At 38.0% G+C, this 19,202-nt stretch overlaps 1 long non-coding RNA gene across 1 annotated transcript; it reads left to right on the top strand.

Moving 5' to 3' along the window:
• The first annotated feature begins 8,061 nt into the window (after positions 1-8,061).
• On the top strand, positions 8,062-9,818 carry LOC134668488 (uncharacterized). Its single transcript, XR_010098783.1, has 2 exons — positions 8,062-9,104; positions 9,562-9,818. It is a non-coding gene; the product is annotated as an uncharacterized LOC134668488 (long non-coding RNA).
• The last annotated feature ends 9,384 nt before the right edge of the window (positions 9,819-19,202 follow it).

The raw sequence follows: 19,202 nt of genomic DNA, 5'->3' as shown, positions 1-19,202 counted from the left end.
GAGATAGACGCCTACGCCAAAGAAAGAGGAAATCATAATCATGCCGTATCCATGCCAAAGGTTTTGGAAAAAAATAGAAACAAACAATAACTGACTGGATTCAATTGACCAAAAGGGAAATATATAATCCAGAAATTGAATTTTTATAAAGAAATATATTATATGGTAAAGTGAATCATCTAAGATCAATCTCGAGGAGTCTATTAGTAGAGTTAGACCAAGAAAAGTCTGCAGAGATGTTGAGAGCACACTCAGTGCCAGTGTTATTTATATCATAATTTCATAGAAGTTTTACGTTTAAAATAACACCTGGACTGCGTGTGCTGTCAAAATCTCTGCAGTTTTTGGTTTAACCCAAGCCACTAAAGAGAACCACCAATTACTTACCATATTAATAGGTAACATAGCCAAGAATCGATATTGCTTTATAAGAAATAGGGAAAACTGACTTAAGGGATTTAATTAGATTTTTACTTTGTTACATAAGTAAAGTTAAATATGTAGTAAATAAAGTAATTATGTACCTAAGTATTTATCTATGCAAGTATGTATATCGTCGGCATCGTCGCCTAGTACACATAGTACAAACTTTGCTTAATTTTGGGGCTAGGTCAACGGGTGAAATATTGTCCCCAAATATAGATATTTATGGACTCACCAGCTCTATCCATACCATGCACCAGCCTCATTCCTATCAAAGACATCTGTCAAATAGGACTATAAAAAATGCAAGTGCAAGTCGAACTCGCCCACCTTACAAATTTAAATTATTTCTTTTTTTGTAGGTACTTTATAGTTTTCAAATTATTCCCTCTACTTAATAGTGTCAGACAAGACAATATTACTTGCTACATTTCATAGTTCTAGGTCAGCGGGACTTCCTTAGCTACCTACTACCTACCAGTTTTAAATTTTGATTCCCTTGAGACTGTCGAATACTTACGTATTTTGACATAAACGACCGTATCTTTTTTTACGTTAATTTAGAAGTTTGAAACCACCCATCCACGAAGACAGAGGGTTTGTTGAAGGAATGGGATATTGTATCACAAAATAATCGCTGACAATAAATAAAATCGTTGAAATAACTACCAATAACCATGTGTCAAAAGGTCTGAGGATGGCAACATCAATTACTAATAAAAAAAAGTATATAAAAGTATATATATAAAATGAGTTTTAAATATATATAAAAAATATATAATTATTTCAAGCGTTTTATTATGTAACAGAAATTTTGAAGTCGACAAATCAGAAAGAAACAACAATGAGTTATCGGTAGCTTATGTCATTAGCTTTCATTTGATACCATTTTCTTCATAATTGCATGAAAATTTGAAAAGTTATTGAGCGGAGAGCCAAATATGTTTAGTATTTAAGAAGCTAAAGTGCTTGCTATTTCAAAGCTAAACACGAGATACTTGAATTTGTGTAGAATGGTTCTGAGATTTTCGGGCAGTAAACTACACAGAAAACATTTTATGCCTGTACAAAGTTTTATATACAAGAATATAAAAAAATAAAGTCTGTATAAGCTTAATTTTATCGCCCTTAACAAAATGGTATAAAAAAATGTTATATTTTAGACCAAATACCTAACAAAACAGACAAATTACGTTTTTTTGCTCTCCTCAAAAATTTGTCAAAACTGAGTTACTTGTTTTCTGCTTAGGGCAGCCGAGCTGAGTTCAGTCCTCAGCTTCGGCAGCTTCATTGAGTCTAAAGCACAAACTGCGGCCAGAAAGCTGGGCGTCCTAAATAAGGTGAAGCGATATTTCACACCTGGACAGCTTCTAACACTTTACAAAGCTCAAGTCCGGTCGTGTATGGAGTATTGCAGCCACCTGTGGGATGGCTCAGCTAAATACCAACTCGCCGCTTTGGACTCAGTGGAGCGCAGAGCCAGGAGGATGATTGGCGACAAGAAGCTAACGGCTAAGCTTCAGTCTTTGGCCCATCGGCGGAAAGTCGCCAGCCTGTCGGTATTCTACAGGTTGCACTTCGGGGAGTGTGCCCAAGAGCTACACGAGCTTATTCCACCGTCCCCATTCTACCATCGGACTTTTAGACGCAGGGCCGGTTTCCATCCTTACTTGGTAGATATTCCACCAATTCGCACGAAGCGCTTTGCTTCTACTTTCCTTATGCGCACTGCCAAGGAATGGAATTCCTTGCCGTCGTCTATATTTCCGTGTTCTTATAACCCGGCAACCTTCAAATCAAGAGTGAACAGGCACCTTCTGGGCGAGCTCGCTCCATCGTAGGCCACGTCTACGCCTCGGCTAGTCTGTGGCCATGAGTAAGCCCATTCATAATAAAAAAAAAAAAAAAGAGCGAGTCTTTTACGATTGTTTTACGAGTTCTGCCACTTCGTTGTCACTTCAGAGGGCCTACCGGGAACTATGGTCGACGTGTTGCGTCCCTGTCACACTTACGTACGAATATACAAGTGCGATAGAGAGGCATCACGTTGAACGTGGTGCGCAGCAGGCCCCCAGGCCGTTTTAGTTGCTTTGGTTATAGTAGGAAAGTGTTTGTCACAAGAGAAAAATGTGATTTAATCTCGTAAGGGACGTAAGGGATTTGTATAGAAGTTGTAGTGTGTGCTACACCTTACCCACACATATACAGTGTTAGAGTATATAAGGCTACACATGTACTTGTCATTTGAGGCGCATTATACCAATATCATAGCAAGCAGTTGTTTGTATTTACGTCCCACCTCACATGGCGACCCTGCCAGGACAACACGTACAACACAAGCACGTACAAGCACGTATTTACCTACTGCTTGCCCCTATTAGAAGTATGGGTAAATTGGGTAAGTACAGGCTATCAAAGATTGCATATACTCGAGTTTCGACCGGTTCCGCAGTAACCCCTAATAGTGGCTATGACGTGGCGCAAATGCAAAAGACTTTGTTTGGATCCAAGCCTAAGTGACTCTTTCGTTTATTGATAACGTCTATAGCAGTTGAAGTATAGATATACCCCCTTATTCATAAACGCGCTACAAACCTCAATTAGCTAATAATCGTTTGTCTTTATCTGTCATTTTGACTTATGTATAAGTAAGAAAGGGATAAAACATAATTTAACTAAATCAGGCCCGTAAAGTTTTATGAATAAGGGGGTTAGTGTGTAATTATTCTTCAGTACTTTTTGTAAGGTAAACGTACTAGTGCTCGACATGCTCATGCCCAATAGATGACACCTTGCTGTCACCTCTATTGACAATGACTTAAGGTTCAAGATGACATGACGTACTGATGGGACTGCATCGAGCACCAGTACGCTTACCTTACCGAGACTGACTGCCGTATTCGAAGTTCAAGATATTCACAAGAGACGACACGTTCTAGATCCATTCTAGATACGTTATAATTTAGATATCAACTAGTTCTCTTTTGCAACCCAATTCGGGCAACTACTGTCACTTTTACGTTAGAGAGAGTGAGATATCTATTAGATGTCAATTCGATCTCTAAGTCATATCCTGTGGGTTCAACAGTATCTCCAGAATCGCGCAAATGTCAAATTTGATAGGTTAGATCTTAAACATATCGTTATCGTATCTTGGTGATGTCTAAAAGATGTCTAATAGATGTCTATTTCAAAATCCGAATCGGGCCCATAGTTTCTTACAACATTCCTTCCCTTTGTTAGATATATGGCGTACTAGACATGGGACGATATTGGGTCCCAAACAACGGGTTCCAAACTGTTTGCTGAAGTGATCGAAATCACCTACGACCCACGCGGCACGTACCAGTCATTACGTCCGGTGGTAACTCACGTCTACCTAACTTACGGCCCACTTAACTCACACACACAACACTCTATGTACCTTATGTAGATCGTGTAAAGTTGATTTTAGCTTGAAGGGGTTGGAGAACCTGTGCCAAAACTCTGCAAGATTACATTGGAGCCGCGAGGCATTACGGTAGTTCGCGTCTAACGTGGCAACTCGGATAATGCGTCACGGGCTGAGTTATTCAATTACTAAAGGCGTATAGCTATGTGCTTTCCAAGGCACTTACGACGTTTTTGCCATGCGCTGGTTTATTAACCTATGCCGTGCGTAAGGGCCCATAAATGCTTGGTTTTCTAGAGTTTTACGTCATTTTGGAGGTGAGTAAGTATCACCAGGCTGGCGCTTTAACGACCTGATCGCCGGCTGCCTTTATTTCTATCTATCGGCGTTAACTCTTGGTAAGTTTCTGGCTAATTTGTCAAATGAGGCTTAAGAATGGAATTGGGACCGATTGTAGCTCGTACGACGTTCAGTGAATGAAAATCGGAGGTTTTCTTATTAATACATACGAGTATGATTTGCTGAACTGAACGAAATCAGACGTTTTATGTAGATGCGCCATAAGCCTTCAGTAAGAAGTGCATATACTTGGAAAAATTCAACCTATGCCGCTGTGGCCCGGTGGCCGAATCGCACAGGCACCTGCCGCGATAGCAGAGGACGCTGGTTCGATTCCAGGGCACTGAAGGTCTTGGTCACTTTTTCTTAGTATATGACATTTATTTCAATTTATAATCCAGATCTAATTATTAAAATCCAAATACTGGAGCTTCGATTACGGCCCGCTAGCTGGCGCGTTTGCACGGCGCGGGTGAGCAGGTTAACTAAAAGATTTAAGGTTCCGTCACACAGGCGCGTTTTGCGGGCGGTTTAACCTACAATGGCACCTGCGTGCGTGTGCTCGCTCCCTTGCAAGTTTCGATTCCATCGACGTCGAGAGAAGATTGGGTGCAAATACGGTCCTAAGTTCCAGTGCCCAACTATAGTAAGTAGTTATATTACGATACGATACGATATTCTACCATATTATAGTTCATAGTTGATATTACGTATGGTATAGTAGTAAAACTGTAGGTATATGTGTGTAACCTGACCTATGGGGTCAGCCCATCTATCAGAAGTTTGCTCTCCGCTATACTTCGAACATTCTCTGTAACAGCAACACTTAACATTGGTAGACCTTATTGCCTTCGCATTAAGGCTTATCATCAGTCAACGAGTGGATGACGGTATAGTCTTTCTTGTTTACTTACCGCTTGACATAATTTCTCTGCCGCTTGGTGGAAATGGGATAGAATGTACATCAGTTGAAAATGTTATAATGTTGTCAATGTCTTTAAGCAGCGTCACAAAATCTACTATTTTATTTTTAACTAGCTGTGCCCTTGGCTCCGCCCGCGTGTAATTCAGTCTGTGTCACAGAATAATAGTACTAGGTACAGAAGACTCACTCTCTAACAAAACGCGGCTGTTACGATCAGGACAGATATGGCCGCTAGGTGGCGACAGTGGCGCGGCTTATGACTAGCCACCAAAATTGGTGTGGAACGCTTGTACTTTTAGCTACCTGTAGCAAAGCGACGAAACCGCGGAGTGAGCCACGCCTATCTGTGTTAGTAAGCGGCTAATTCATCCCTAATTTCTCTCCCTCTCCCCTGGAGGCGGAACTTGAAGTAAAGTTGATACTGTCAGAGGATACTGTCACTGAACGATGATTTCAGTATGGCGGTTTGTTTACATAGCAAGTTCTATAGAATAACACTTTATAGAAGAAATAATAGATATATATATAGACCCGTTGTTGGACAGTTTTTTCTTTTCACACCAAAATTCACAGTAAAGTAGGTAATATAAGACGTATCCTCGCCATATTAGGTCAGGAAATGAATGCTCAAAAAACGTTGTAGAGGGAAATGCTAGGAACACAATTTTTGACTCTGTAACTTGGTTTGGACTAGTTAGGAGATGAACATATCAAAAGTCCCCGGCTGTAGCCCCGCTGCTGGGGGGTAGAGGGGGGTAAGAAGGTCGAATTTTTCGGTTTTTCATTGATATCTTGGAAACTTTGCGTCTTAGCGACATGACTACTAAGACAAACCGAAAGCTGATAAAATTAGTTAGAAGTTTTATCCAGTCAAGTTTTTCGATATCATGAATAGTTTTTGAGATACCCGCTCTTGAAAGTTTATTTAGGGATTTTAATTTTATCTCGATATCTACATCAGTGAAGCTGTTAGGCCATGTTTGGTATCATTTTCGTATAAATCGGGGGTGCTGAATTCATTTATGGTATCACATTGACACTATTCCGAAGTTAAATCAAAATTTTAAAAAATATATTTTTTTAAATCCCTCTTCACGCTTAAACTGCTGAACCAATTTAGTTGAAATTTGGTATAGAAATAGTTTCAGTCTCGACACAGAACATAGGATAGTTTTAATAACCAAAAGCATCTTTTGAGGGTGTGAAAAGTGGGGTGGAAGTTTGTATGGGGAGTCAATAACTGCTGAACCGGTTTAGATGAAATTTAGGACGGAATACATCTGTGATTTAGATGAAAATGATACCAAACATGACTTCAAACCTTACCTTGAGCAGTATTAACCTCAGGAATTCAGTTTCGTCGACGAAGTTGAATTCCCCCCATACTCCATTTCACAACTTTAAAGGATGATTATTGAGATAAAAAGTATCTTATGTCCTGTCTTGGGACTCGAAATATCTGTATACCAAATTTTAATTAAATCGGTTGAGCGGTTTAAGCGTGAAGAGGAATTTAAAAAAAAAGTTATTTGTTTATGTTTATATGTTTTTTCTTAGGAATGGTGTCAATGTGATGCCAAAACTGAATTCAGCACCCCCGATTTATACGAAAATGATACCAAACACGGTCTAGCAGCGTCACTAATGTAGATATCAAGATAAAATTAAAAGCCCTAAATAAACTTTCAAGAGCGGATATCTCAAAAACTATTCAAGATATCGAAAAGCTTGACTGAATAAAACTTGTAATAAATTTTATCAGCTTTTGGTTTGTCTTAGTAGTCATGTCGCTAAGACGCAAAGTTTCCAAGATATAAGTGAAAAACCGAAAAATGAGACCTTCTTTCCCCCCTCTACCCCCCAGCACCGGGGCTACGGCCGGGGACTTTTGATATGTTCACCTCCTAACTAGTCCAAACAAAGTTACGTAGTCAAAAATTGTGTTCCTAGCATTTCCCTCTATAACTTCTTATTTCTTGGCCTAATATGGCATTTCCTGTGGATCCGGGCCAAGGCTCGGGTGATTGATCACTCCTTATATATGCCACTCTATTGATTATAGATTATCGCGGGCTAATTTTCCGCAACCTGCAACTATTGGTGTAGTTATAGTGGTTTATGTGCGCTATACGGATGTACTTATTTTGATAAAAAGAAAGAAAACACTATGGGGCCGATTCGGATTATGAAATAGACACCTATTAGACATCACCAAGATATGATAACGATGTGTTTAAGATCTAACCTGTCAAATTTGACATTTGCGCGATTCTGGAGATACTCTTGAACGATTTCCACAGGATATGACTTAGGGATCTAATTCACATCTAATAGATATCTTACTCTATCTAACGTAAAAGTGACATTGGTTGCCCGAATTGCGCTGCAAAAGAGAACTAGTTGATATCTAAACTATAACGTATCTAGAATGGATTTAGTACGTGTCGCCTCTTGTGAATATCTTGAAGTTCGAATACGGCATTTATTTATGATAAACAAACAAACACAGATGACAAAAACATGTTGACAAATATACAATGTATAATTTTTAGTGCAAAATGTCATAAAAGGGTCACAACTCGCCATGTAGCTGGCAAAGCCAGCGCTGAGCGGCTACCGCGAAAACCGAAATTCGCAAATTGCGGGGATCTTTCTCTTTTACTCCATCATCATCATCATCTCAGCCATAAGACGTCCACTGCTGAACATAGGCCTCCCCCTTGGACCTCCATTCGTACCGGTTGGAAGCCACCTGCATCCAGCGTCTTCCGGCGGCTTTAACAAGGTCGTCCGTCCATCTTGTGGGTGCTTTTACTCCAGTGAAGGCTTAATTAGAGTGACAGAGAAAAATCCCCGCAATTTGCGAACTTCGATTTTCGCGGTTATGGCCCTGTTCTTCCGTTGTGACCCAGGCATACGCCGTTCGATGATGATAGCGGCTATGCTTTAATTAACTAAACTAATTAAATACTATACAGCCGTATTCATAAAAAATCCTTAAATGAGGAATGATCAGCTTATTAGCTAATCCACTGTTTAGGCTTAATAAGCCGTTGATAAGAACCATGATTTATAAACGTTTATTAGGGGTTTCTTAACTAATAAGCAGATTAGACCCGTTATGTTGGCATCTTGGCACATCATAGACAAAAATATAGCTGAACATTAATTAAAAAAAAAAGTTTGACAGCAGCACTAGCGGTAAATCATAAAATCCTGAACAATACGATGCACAATTTTGACCAGTTTTCTGGGTTATTATATATTAAAATAGCCTCTGCATCACAAAAACAAATAAATAATATTGCACGGCCGGAAGTTTTACGAAACTCGGTAAGCAACCACCTATATCATAGTCTGATAATCAGATATGTTACGAGTAAAGTTCATTGCAAGATTTGCAAGCAATATTGATAAAACTATGTGTTATTGCTTATAGTTTCAATATATTGTGGAATGAGGGAAAGAGGGCAGTTGCACATCTCAAGTCAAGAATTCTGCCTGCGCGCCATCGCCACCGTAATACCACGGATTCCAACACATTTTGTTCTGGTGGCGAAACACAAACGATATTGACACTATTCATATCAAATGATCGGTGAAGATAAATCAGGTGAGCAAGATTTGGTTATTCATTTCTTAACGTAAAATGTTGTAGTATTTTTATGAACATACCTCGACACCCAAAAAATTATGGCCTCTTCATTTTTAATTTGACGTACTATCGGTGTTTTTTAGAAGAGCAGAGCTAACTAAGCTAGTTAGGAGCTGTTTATAATTAGAATTAGTGAATAACATACTTAACCAACCACACGATGGAACCAATTTATCAGTGAAGTGGTGATTTATCTTAAAAACCTTTTTTGTTCGCCTAGGGCGCAGAGTTAAAGATAAGCGCTTATATATGCAACTTGACAATGACAATGTTTGCAGTGAAACATCTCAGCCAATAGCCGCATTAAAAGGCAAACTGCACAATTCATAATGAGGCAGAAATGTTCATTATTCACAGGAGTGTCGCTGTTGGTAGGTTATATAATTTTAAATCAACAAAGATATCAATATGATTTTTACATAAGGTACTTATCAATCATAACACACCATTGTAGGTTAATTATTTGTTTAAAAGTATATTAGCGTTTCAATTCATAACTTTGTTATTATTGTATAATTTCATTTTATCCAACTACAATTACCGGTAAGAAACAGTGTCTGTAGGTACGCTAGGTAGAAGTATGTATGAACAAAACAGACATGTATGTAATTCTTTAGTTTTGCTGTGAGATAGCTATGGTATTGACAAACAACAACAGAATCTCTGCCTGGATGGAGATCCATTATTCCATATAGTTACCACAACATGGAACAATATGGAAATTATTCCATATTGCCATATCCATTAGGATGTTATACTTAAGCTTAAAATAAAAGATGATATAGGTTGATTCAATGAGTATATTAATTGAAACTGTGTTCTTTTCAGGTTGTGAGTATTCCATCATCAGCTATTTGTCCGGAGCTGGCTACACAATCCGGAGGCCACACTCTTCTGGCATCTAACCGGCCTGCACACCGCCATCAAATGAAGTTGGTTGTACTGAAATAAAGAAAAAATATTAACTAGTTTAATGATTGTCAAATGTAATAAAATTGTTTTATTTAAGTGGGTTGTTTGATTTCCCTAAATTAACACATGAAATATGTTGATATGTTATAATAAAAATCTCAGTTAAAAACTCATGAACTTGTTTTATTTATCTATCACAATGTAAAAAATTAACTCTGCTCAGTGTGGACTTCAACACAGAACTCAAGTATGCTAGCATTAATACCAATTAACCGAGTACACCCTTCTTTCATAGCAAATAGCACCACACAGCATTCAGTGCAGCGGCAGCATTAACAGTGCCTAGAAATCCAACCAAAGTAGGCCGACCACAGTTTATGTTTTTTATAGTGATAATGATAATACACCTACAAATTGGAATATGATATGTCCCACAACAAAGGTACCTATATAGGGTAAACCCTCCAGTGAATGAACACCCCCCAGTGAATGAACAAAATCACGTTTTTTGTCTAAAATAAGAAATGTAGCAATTTCTTCCACTTGTCTTATTTTTTTTCTTATCAACAATTCTATTTCCTATGCAATGACAACCCGTAATAAATTTATTTTCGACCAGTTAGGATGTGACTGGCGTTTGAAGTTTACGTGTTTCTGGATTTGAAGTTTTGTATGGAAATATTAGATCCCAGATAAGAACAGTGTACGTTTGGAGCAACATATGAAGTGCTTATTTAATCTTTACCAGTACAAAGTTTAGTTATTTGGTTAGATTAAGAGTTGAACCTTCTATTTATGTACACTTTGTCGGCATATTATGCGATTAAGTCTTTATTTTTTATAGTTCCATCACTGGCTCATCAAATGTTCTGAAACCAGTAAATGAACAGTGTGTTCATTTACTGGTGTCGCGTAGATTTAATTTTTTTCCCAAATGTATATGTAAACGCAATCGTATTGAGCTTGTTTTTTGTGATTCTGCATAGAAAACGATTCTGATTAATTTAGCCAGTATTGGAACAAACCAAATTTCTATAGTCCATTTACTAGATTTGTCATGCCTATGTATGAACAATACAAAATTTGGCTTGTTCATTTATTGGATTTCTACTAATTCTATGTATGAACACTGTAACCACGAACAATGCAGTGACAAGTTTATTATTTTAAGCATTATTTGGTGAGCATGACCCCTTTTCATCAAAATATGCACGTTGGTTCTTGTTTTAATGGTTGATTTTATTTTTTCCTTTTAATATGTAACGGGTTTCTATGTTATTGATGAATAACCATCATTTTATTACATTCTAATCGATTTGAAGTCAATATGGAGGGATAAAAAGATATAAACGCTATCACTATACCTATTAGAATAGAGCCGGAATCGGTGTTTGTGATAAAAATTATTTTATTATGCTAATTAAAAGAGTTAAATAATGTTCATTCACTGGGTTTTTCGGTGTTCATTCACTAGTTTTTATGTTCATTCATTAGGTTTTTGGGTAGTTTTTGGTAAATTCTGGTATAACTCAAAAACTATGAAAGTAATTAAAAATCGCAGAAATTACTTTCTTATTTATTAAATGAGGATTGATTAAATTGCAGTTAATTATTCCAATTATTAATAAATGCTGAGCAATGATTTTTCAAACTTGGATAATTGCTTAAGTGTTCATTCACTGGTGGTCTTACCCTACCTGCCCATATTATTCAATTAAGTATCTTCAGTATTGCTGTGCCCTTACAGGTTGCTATGTAATATGTGCGCAATTAATACTTTTTAGTTAGAGCTTGAGAATACCGTGATCTTATAATAAATCAACGTTTTATGGCAGGTAATGAGTATGAAACAAAAGTAGGTATACTCACTTCTTTGCGCTGTAGGAGTTCCGGGAGTAGTTTTCATTCTTTTATGATAGGTATATAGGTTGGTGAGGTGCTTTATCCGACGCCGGTGCCCCAGTCGTAGAAGTCTAGTCTTATGGTATAACAGTTCGTATTGCATAAATTGCTTGCATCTTGATGAATGCGACATACAATCGTGCAAACAACTCCTAGCAAAGGCACAATATCTAGGTTTCCCGCTATTTGCGCACTATATCTAGGTATGTAATGGTTTATCTCCTTATTTACACATATTAAACCACTCATTTATTAAATTTAGACGTTTTTTAAACAAAAAGAACACCCAAATCACTAAATTACGATACAAGTCTCATCGACGTTTGCACTAATTTGTGAAATGCTGTCTTGTCAAAATCAGCTGTTTTGTGACCGCCATCTTGTATTTTAGGGATAATAAACAGATAAAGAAGGGTCCACGGCTCCATAACTTTCCGAGGATTTAATAAAGAGATGATCAACTGTTTAGCGCTAAAAAGTGTTTATGAATCACGTTTTGTGACATCCGGTTATCAGCAACTGATGATCAATGCTCTAACTGTTTATGAATACGGCTGTATAACTATATATACCTAAAACATAAAATTGTAACTAAACTATTTATACACTGCAACATTGCGGCATACATGATAAAATCATTACTTACATGCCCACAAGCTGTTAACTATTGCCCACAGGAGAGAAAACTAGCGTGTTCGCGCGAACTGTACATTTTTCTCCCTTGTGGGCAATAGTTAACAGCTTGTGGGCATGTAAGTAATGATTTTACTGAAGGTGTCTCATAAGTAATGTCGGGTTTTGTAACTAAAAACTTACTACACCACGATTTGTGCAAGTCGTAACCTGTTACGACAATTATCTAGTTCTGTAAAGAGTGCGATTGTCGTACTATATTTAAGTCATACTGTCTTAGTTACTTGACGGCGTAACACGTTTAGACAATAAAAAATATGGAGGGCGACAAATACGAAATTCGTGTATTGTTGAGACATTATTGGAAACAAAAATTTAAAGCAGCTGCAGCAGCAAGAAAAATATGTGAAGTTGAAGGGCGAGACATGTTAAATGAACGGTCGGCACAGCGTTGGTTTAATCGTTTTAATAGTGGAGATTTGACCCTTGAAGATCGACCGCGCTCTGGTCGGCCACCCGTGTGGGATATTGAGGCTACAAAGGAAGCTGTAGAAACCCAACCCAGTACCAGCACTCGTCGATTATCGGACTCACTTGGACCTTCTAAAGACACTATACATCGCCACTTAAAGTCATTAGGTAAGACCTATAGAAGTTGTCGAATAGTGCCTCATGAATTAGACGAAGTTCAGGCAACACGACGAGTAGAGGTTTGTAAAAAACTCCTTGCCCTGCCGCAAGGCGATCGTTTTCTTAAACGAATCGTTACTTGTGACGAGAAATGGATTTACATGAACAACCCAGACATGGCTCATCAGTGGTTGGACAGGAATCAATCACCTGAACCTGTCGCGAAAAGAAGTCGATTTGAGTCAAAAGTCTTGTTATGTGTCTGGTGTAATTATGAAGGTTTGGTGTATTTCGAGATAATTCCAGAGGGCCGAACTATCACTGCCGAGATATATTGTGGCCAACTGACACGAATGTATGAGGCTTTATCGCGAAAATATCCAGGTTTAGTAAATCGAAACCAGGTGCTCTTACAACAAGACAATGCTAGACCACATACTGCGAAAGTTACACGGGCTAAGATCGATGAACTTGGTGGTATTGAGCTCCTGCCACATCCAGCATTTAGTCCGGACCTTTCACCGTCAGATTACTATTTATTTAGATCCATGGCAAAATTCCTTCGCGGGAAAAAATTCGAGTCAAAAGAAGATGTTGAAAATGCAGTACGGCAGTTTTTTGCATCTAAGCCCAAAGAATGGTTTTATCAAGGACTCAAAGAGTTGGCTGAACGTTGGGTTAAGACTATAGAATATGATGGGCTATATTTTGAATATTAAGGTTTTCTTTTAATATGATTATTTAATAAACGAAAGTGAACATTGAAACCGACATTATTTATGAGACACCCTAATATCATAGTTCTGTAAATAAAAGGAGGACCTTTTTACGTGGGTTAGGGTTAAATAAGAAAATTAACCTTTATAGCCCTTAACTGTGTATGTCCACAGGAAAGAACGTAACACAGTGATCTGTTTGACCCATCTATAACAGCGTGCTTTTGGTATGCTATGTCCCTGTAATGCCCTTATAGTGTGTCCATGTCTGTCCTTATAGGGATAAGTTCGCCTTTGTTTAATTATGTACTTAAATTTTATGCGAACTATCAAATTCCTGAAGGATAATGATTGGCACATTGGCTGCGCGCCCAGTACCGTTTATTTTATTTACTGTTAATTTGGATAAAAGCGACAAAATTGTTGACGGAGTTTTTTCGGAGGCTTCAGTCCTTTTGAGTTGAGCTAAGACTCAATCAAGAAACGAGCTCAGTTGGGACTTTTTAAAATGAAATCGTAAAAATGAGTCAATTTCAACAAATAGACCCAACCTGCCAACACTAGACATCGTGGCGTCACGTCACACGTCGCACGCCGCACACTGTACCCCTTGTCACAGAATAAATCTGTGCCTCCAGTGTAAAAGGGTTAAACTCAAAAAATGAAATTTTTCAGTATGGCTGAAAAACGTTTCAAACCGTGTTTTCTCTGCATTGTTTCTTAAAATATTAGGTTTTTGTTTTTAGTTTAGATAGTTTAAGTCATGAATTATAACTTGTCATTTAAATTAACCTGACTTATGTGAAAGTAACGGAAATATTGGCTTTCAAAAACAACTTATATCCCTTTTCACAAAAATAATGAATGTGTGAAAAGGTTAAACTGCACTTTCTCTAGTGTTGCTAAAATCTTTTTGAACTTTTGTATTGTGTAAAGAAACCATTTTGGGAACTAAATATTGCATTTTTTTAGATTGATGGTAAAAAAAACAAACCAAAAAGAATAATATCAATGGTTGTAAAGAGTGACTTAATATATTTAATTACTCAGTTGAAATTGTGAATGGTTACTGAACCATTCACAATTTCAACAGAGTAATGTTGTACTGTAATAGTGTTGTACTGACACCAGGGCAGTTGTACTTGTTTGTCTTACCCCCATCTTTGTTTTTTTTGTTATTGTTGCACAATTATTTCATAATCAGCCTTTTAGATGTCTTTTCTTCTACAGGACTTTCTTTTTGATATTTGTCTTCCACCGTTTTGCACAACATTGACCAACTAAAAAATAGGTATAATCATTAACTCAATTTAGCGAAACTAGATGGTGAAAAACGGTCAAAGTAAATTATTTATACCCCTTTACACATCATGACGTCTTAAAAATGTATGTGAATAATAAAAAAACTTAAGTTTTACCGTCATTCACGAACTAGTCTCGGTAGTTGAAATAGATGTAAGTGAATTTTGATTTCTTTACACCAAATGTTTCTTGAAATGTATTTTATTCACTAAGATTAAACTTTACTTCAACCATCGTTCGTAACACGATTCTTAAGTATCAAATTTTTTAAACGAGATTATATAAAAATAAATCGTTTTGAACATAATGGTTATGATTTTTGGCAAAGTTTAATCCTTTTGCACAATCGATATCTCAGCAATTAGAAGTCATAGGGCAGTGGGTGGGTGTGTGAAATAAACCTTTTACTGGCAAAATTTGTAATTTGGATAAACTCGAGTTTAACCCTTTTACACTGGAGGCACAGAAATAATAGTACTAGGTACAGAAGACTCACTCTCTAACAAAACGCGTCTGTTACGATCAGCACAGATATGGCCGCCAGGTGGCGACAGCGCCACACGCGGCTTATGGCTTTCCCCAAAATTGGGGTAGGAACGGATGTACTTTTAGCTACCTGTAGCAAAGCGACGAAATCGCGGAGGGAGCCACGCCTGCCCTTGTATAAATTTCATTCGGTAGTGTGACATAATGTACGGGTATTTCTATTTAATTTTTTGGGAATTTTTATATTATTTCTATTCCGACTCTATTTTTCTATTTTTACTGCGAAAAAACGTGTCTCCAAAATTTTTGGTCCGTTTGGTTACGGTTTTCAATACAACCTTCTATGACCGTAACAAAACGGACAACAAACATTGGTATGAAACTTTGGGGACACTTTTCTTTTAAGCATTGTAAGTAACAAGGATGCTAGCGCCATTTCCTCGCTGTATTGCAATGCTGATACGTTGTGCGAGGTAGCCGCCAGCTCTTCGGTCAACAATTCTTTGGTGAATTATATCTAATATCACACTTCAAGCTTGAAGATTAGGTAGGGATGAGATAGCTACAACTTTTAAAGTAAAACAATTTCATATCCAAACCACAATATCTGATTTGTTGTATAATTGCTCGGTTTTTGCGTCAGGGCGCCGACCGTCCGCGGCCGTTGCCAACTTCTTAATGAGATTGTTCACTCTCACGGAAATTCATTCTTCAGTTACCCACAACGTGTACGCTAAAGGCTAAGGCTGGTCGCACACAATGATATGAAATAACTATAGATAGGTTGTACTCATACATGAGAAACTCAAATAAAACATCCATATTAGGTAGGCTAGGTCAGGAAAACATCGTGAGGAAACCTGCATACTTCTATTTCATTACACAAACGGGTCTACCGCGATATTATTTCATTTTTACCTTTAATTTTGACGTTTCAGCTGAGTTGCACCAGCTGTGGTCCCGGCAAATCTCAACGGAGATATAAATAAAACACCACTAAACTACCCGAAATTAGTTTACAAAAATGTTCGGGGTAGACAAAGAAATGCAGCAGCACCCGTTAAAGTTTAGTCAAAGTCAAAATATACTTTATTCAAGTAGGCCTAGGACACTTACGAATAGTTTATAAGGTACATATTATCTTAATCTAATTATCAGAGTCATTTAATGCTTATTGTCTTAGAGGATATAAAGCAATGGAGACGCCATGTCTATAATTTTCGGTACAAAATAGTCTGCCGTTTTTTGCGGGGGAGGGGCACATCAAATGTATACGTAACGTCAACATAGCCATGTCAGATAAACGTCAGTCTTTACATGTGTTTGACTTGTGGTTGACCATTGGCCGCCTTTTTTCTACAGAGAGGAACGTCTGCTAATGACCACTCCGTTGGTTATATTCTCTAAGTTTATTGTACATGGCACACGGCATGGCACGGGTTGTTGTCGGCGGCATGGTTAATTTCGGGTAGTTTAGTGTTGTTTTATTTAGTGGACTTTTCCTTCTCGGCTTTCACGAGATTCTCATGGGGGATGGTGATGTCAACGACCAACGACCGAGAAACGAAATGGATTAAATATGTTTTGGTTAACCAAGACATATTTAATCCATTTCGTTTCTAGATCTATTAATTGACATAATATATTATCTTAAAGTTCGGATCAGGCCGAAATAATATGCGACCGGCCTAAGACTAAACTGTGCTTACATTATGAAATTGGAAAGGGTGAAAGGATTAGTCGTTTAGCAGTAACAAGAGAACCGTTTAGCTTTAATTAAAGTTTAAGAAAAGTGTAGGCTGCGGTTGACGTTATGGAGCTTTCGCCTGTATTGTGCCGAGTAAAAGTTCAAAATCGCGTGGCATAGACGTGTCAATCTCAAAGAACAGGCTAATTCAAGATTTAGTTATTCGATCTCAGTTCTGTTCAGTTTTTAGTTGTTATGGTTTCTGTCCATTGGAACAATTTTGCCAGCATCGAGATTGGGGGGACAAAAGTTCAATTCCAGGACTTTTTTGATCTGTTTCCGATATGATACGTCAGATACCTACGTCAAATATTATGTCTAAATACGATATGGATTAGATATGTCTGTGTTTAAAGTGACGTTTCTTAAAAAAGAGACACTTTTGTTACTTACTGACATATCTAATGCACAATATGCACATCGTATCTTAGACGTAATATTTGACGTATTATAAATTTCGAATCGGGCAGAAAGTGATAGGTATTTCTTCCACCTAAACATCACTTTTAACACTGACATATATCGGAAACAGACCAAGTAACCAAAACTCGAATTGTCCTGAATCTCAGGGAAGTCAACTGAGAGTCATAACAGGATTCTTTCAGAGGGTAGGCTCACAATTTCACGGTTGAAGAGCTGACGGCCGTAAAAAAGCGGTTCGGCCGTACTACGCCAAAATGCTACAAGGACCTATTACTCTTCCTATTGGCTACATATAGTTTATGTAGAGAGGTACAGTCGCCATCAGATATATCGGAGCGACCAAGGTGCTCACAAATATCTGAGCACGTCTTTATTGTCAAGGCGTTAGAGTGCGTGTTCAGATATTGTGAACACCTTGGCCGCTCCGATATAGCTGATGGCGACTGTACGTAGTATAGGAATAAAGAGGCTAACTGCCGTATTCGAACTTCAAGATATTCACAAGAGACGACACGTACTAAATCCATTATAGATACGTTATAGTTTAGATATCAACCAGTTCCCTTTTGCAGCGCAATACGGGCAACTAATGTCACTTTTACGTTAGATAGAGTAAGATATCTATTAGATGTGAATTGGATCTCTAAGTCATATCCTGTGGAAATCGTTCATGAGTATCTCCAGAATCGCGCAAATGTCAAATTTGACAGGTTAGATCTTAAACATATAGGGACATTTTGCCAAGTCAGCTCATATTCAAGAGCGCGTGTACCGCGATATGAGCTGACTAGGCAGTGCCGCGGCTACAGTGCGCCCCCCCCCCCCCCCCCGCTATATGTAAGTCAGTCTCGCTTTAACCACCAGTTGTGTAACACCTGACAATTTTCCATGTACTTATAATATAATCAAGTTAGTAAATTTAGTGTTTCAGTTAACCTCGCTACCCCACCTTCAGGAACTATCTTGAATACCCTAAAAACATATTCGTAAAGTCCAAATGGCACTTGGCCGGTTTTTTATTGGTAGTGCAAGAATAAAGAGATCTTTTAAAAACAAAACTGGTCAAGGGTCAAGTAATTGTACTTACAATTTTTAAATTTAAATCCCAGTTTCTCTACAGAGTATAGTAGCTATGCCGTAGCTCGGAGTGCTACGACCCTCTACGGCTACGCTCTACGCTTTGTCCGCGCGTCTACGCCATTCAGAGGAAATAGTTGCTTTTCACTACGGCCACAGATCACATATCAATAGATACAGCATATTATTATAACACAAAGCACTCATAAAAAGATTTGTCATTTATTTATTTAATCTTTATAGCACAATACATGGCGGACTTAATGCCGTAAGGCATTCCCTACCAGTCAACCAATGGGCTAAACCAGAAAGATTAAGTAAGTGCTCGGCCTTATAAAGTAAAATGGACTTTTAAACGAGATGTAAGATGAATATTGCTATATTGATAAACTATTGAGTTACTATCGGCACAGAATAAATAATAGTACTAAGTACAGAAGACTCACTCTCTAACAAAACGCGTGTGTTACGATCAGCACAGATATGGCCGCTAGGTGGCGACAGCGCCACGCGCGGCTTATGGCAAACCCCAAATTTGGGGCCGAACGGATGTACTTTTAGCTACCTGTAGCAAAGCGACGAAATCGCGGAGTGAGACACGCCTGCTATCGGCGCGATTCGGGAAAGGAATGAGAGATTCA

The sequence above is a fragment of the Cydia fagiglandana genome, chromosome 11 (assembly GCF_963556715.1).
Source record: "Cydia fagiglandana chromosome 11, ilCydFagi1.1, whole genome shotgun sequence".
NCBI classification, from domain to species: Eukaryota; Metazoa; Arthropoda; class Insecta; order Lepidoptera; family Tortricidae; genus Cydia; species Cydia fagiglandana.
Note: the sequence above shows the minus strand (reverse complement) of the source record. Positions and strands in the feature narration are given on the sequence as shown.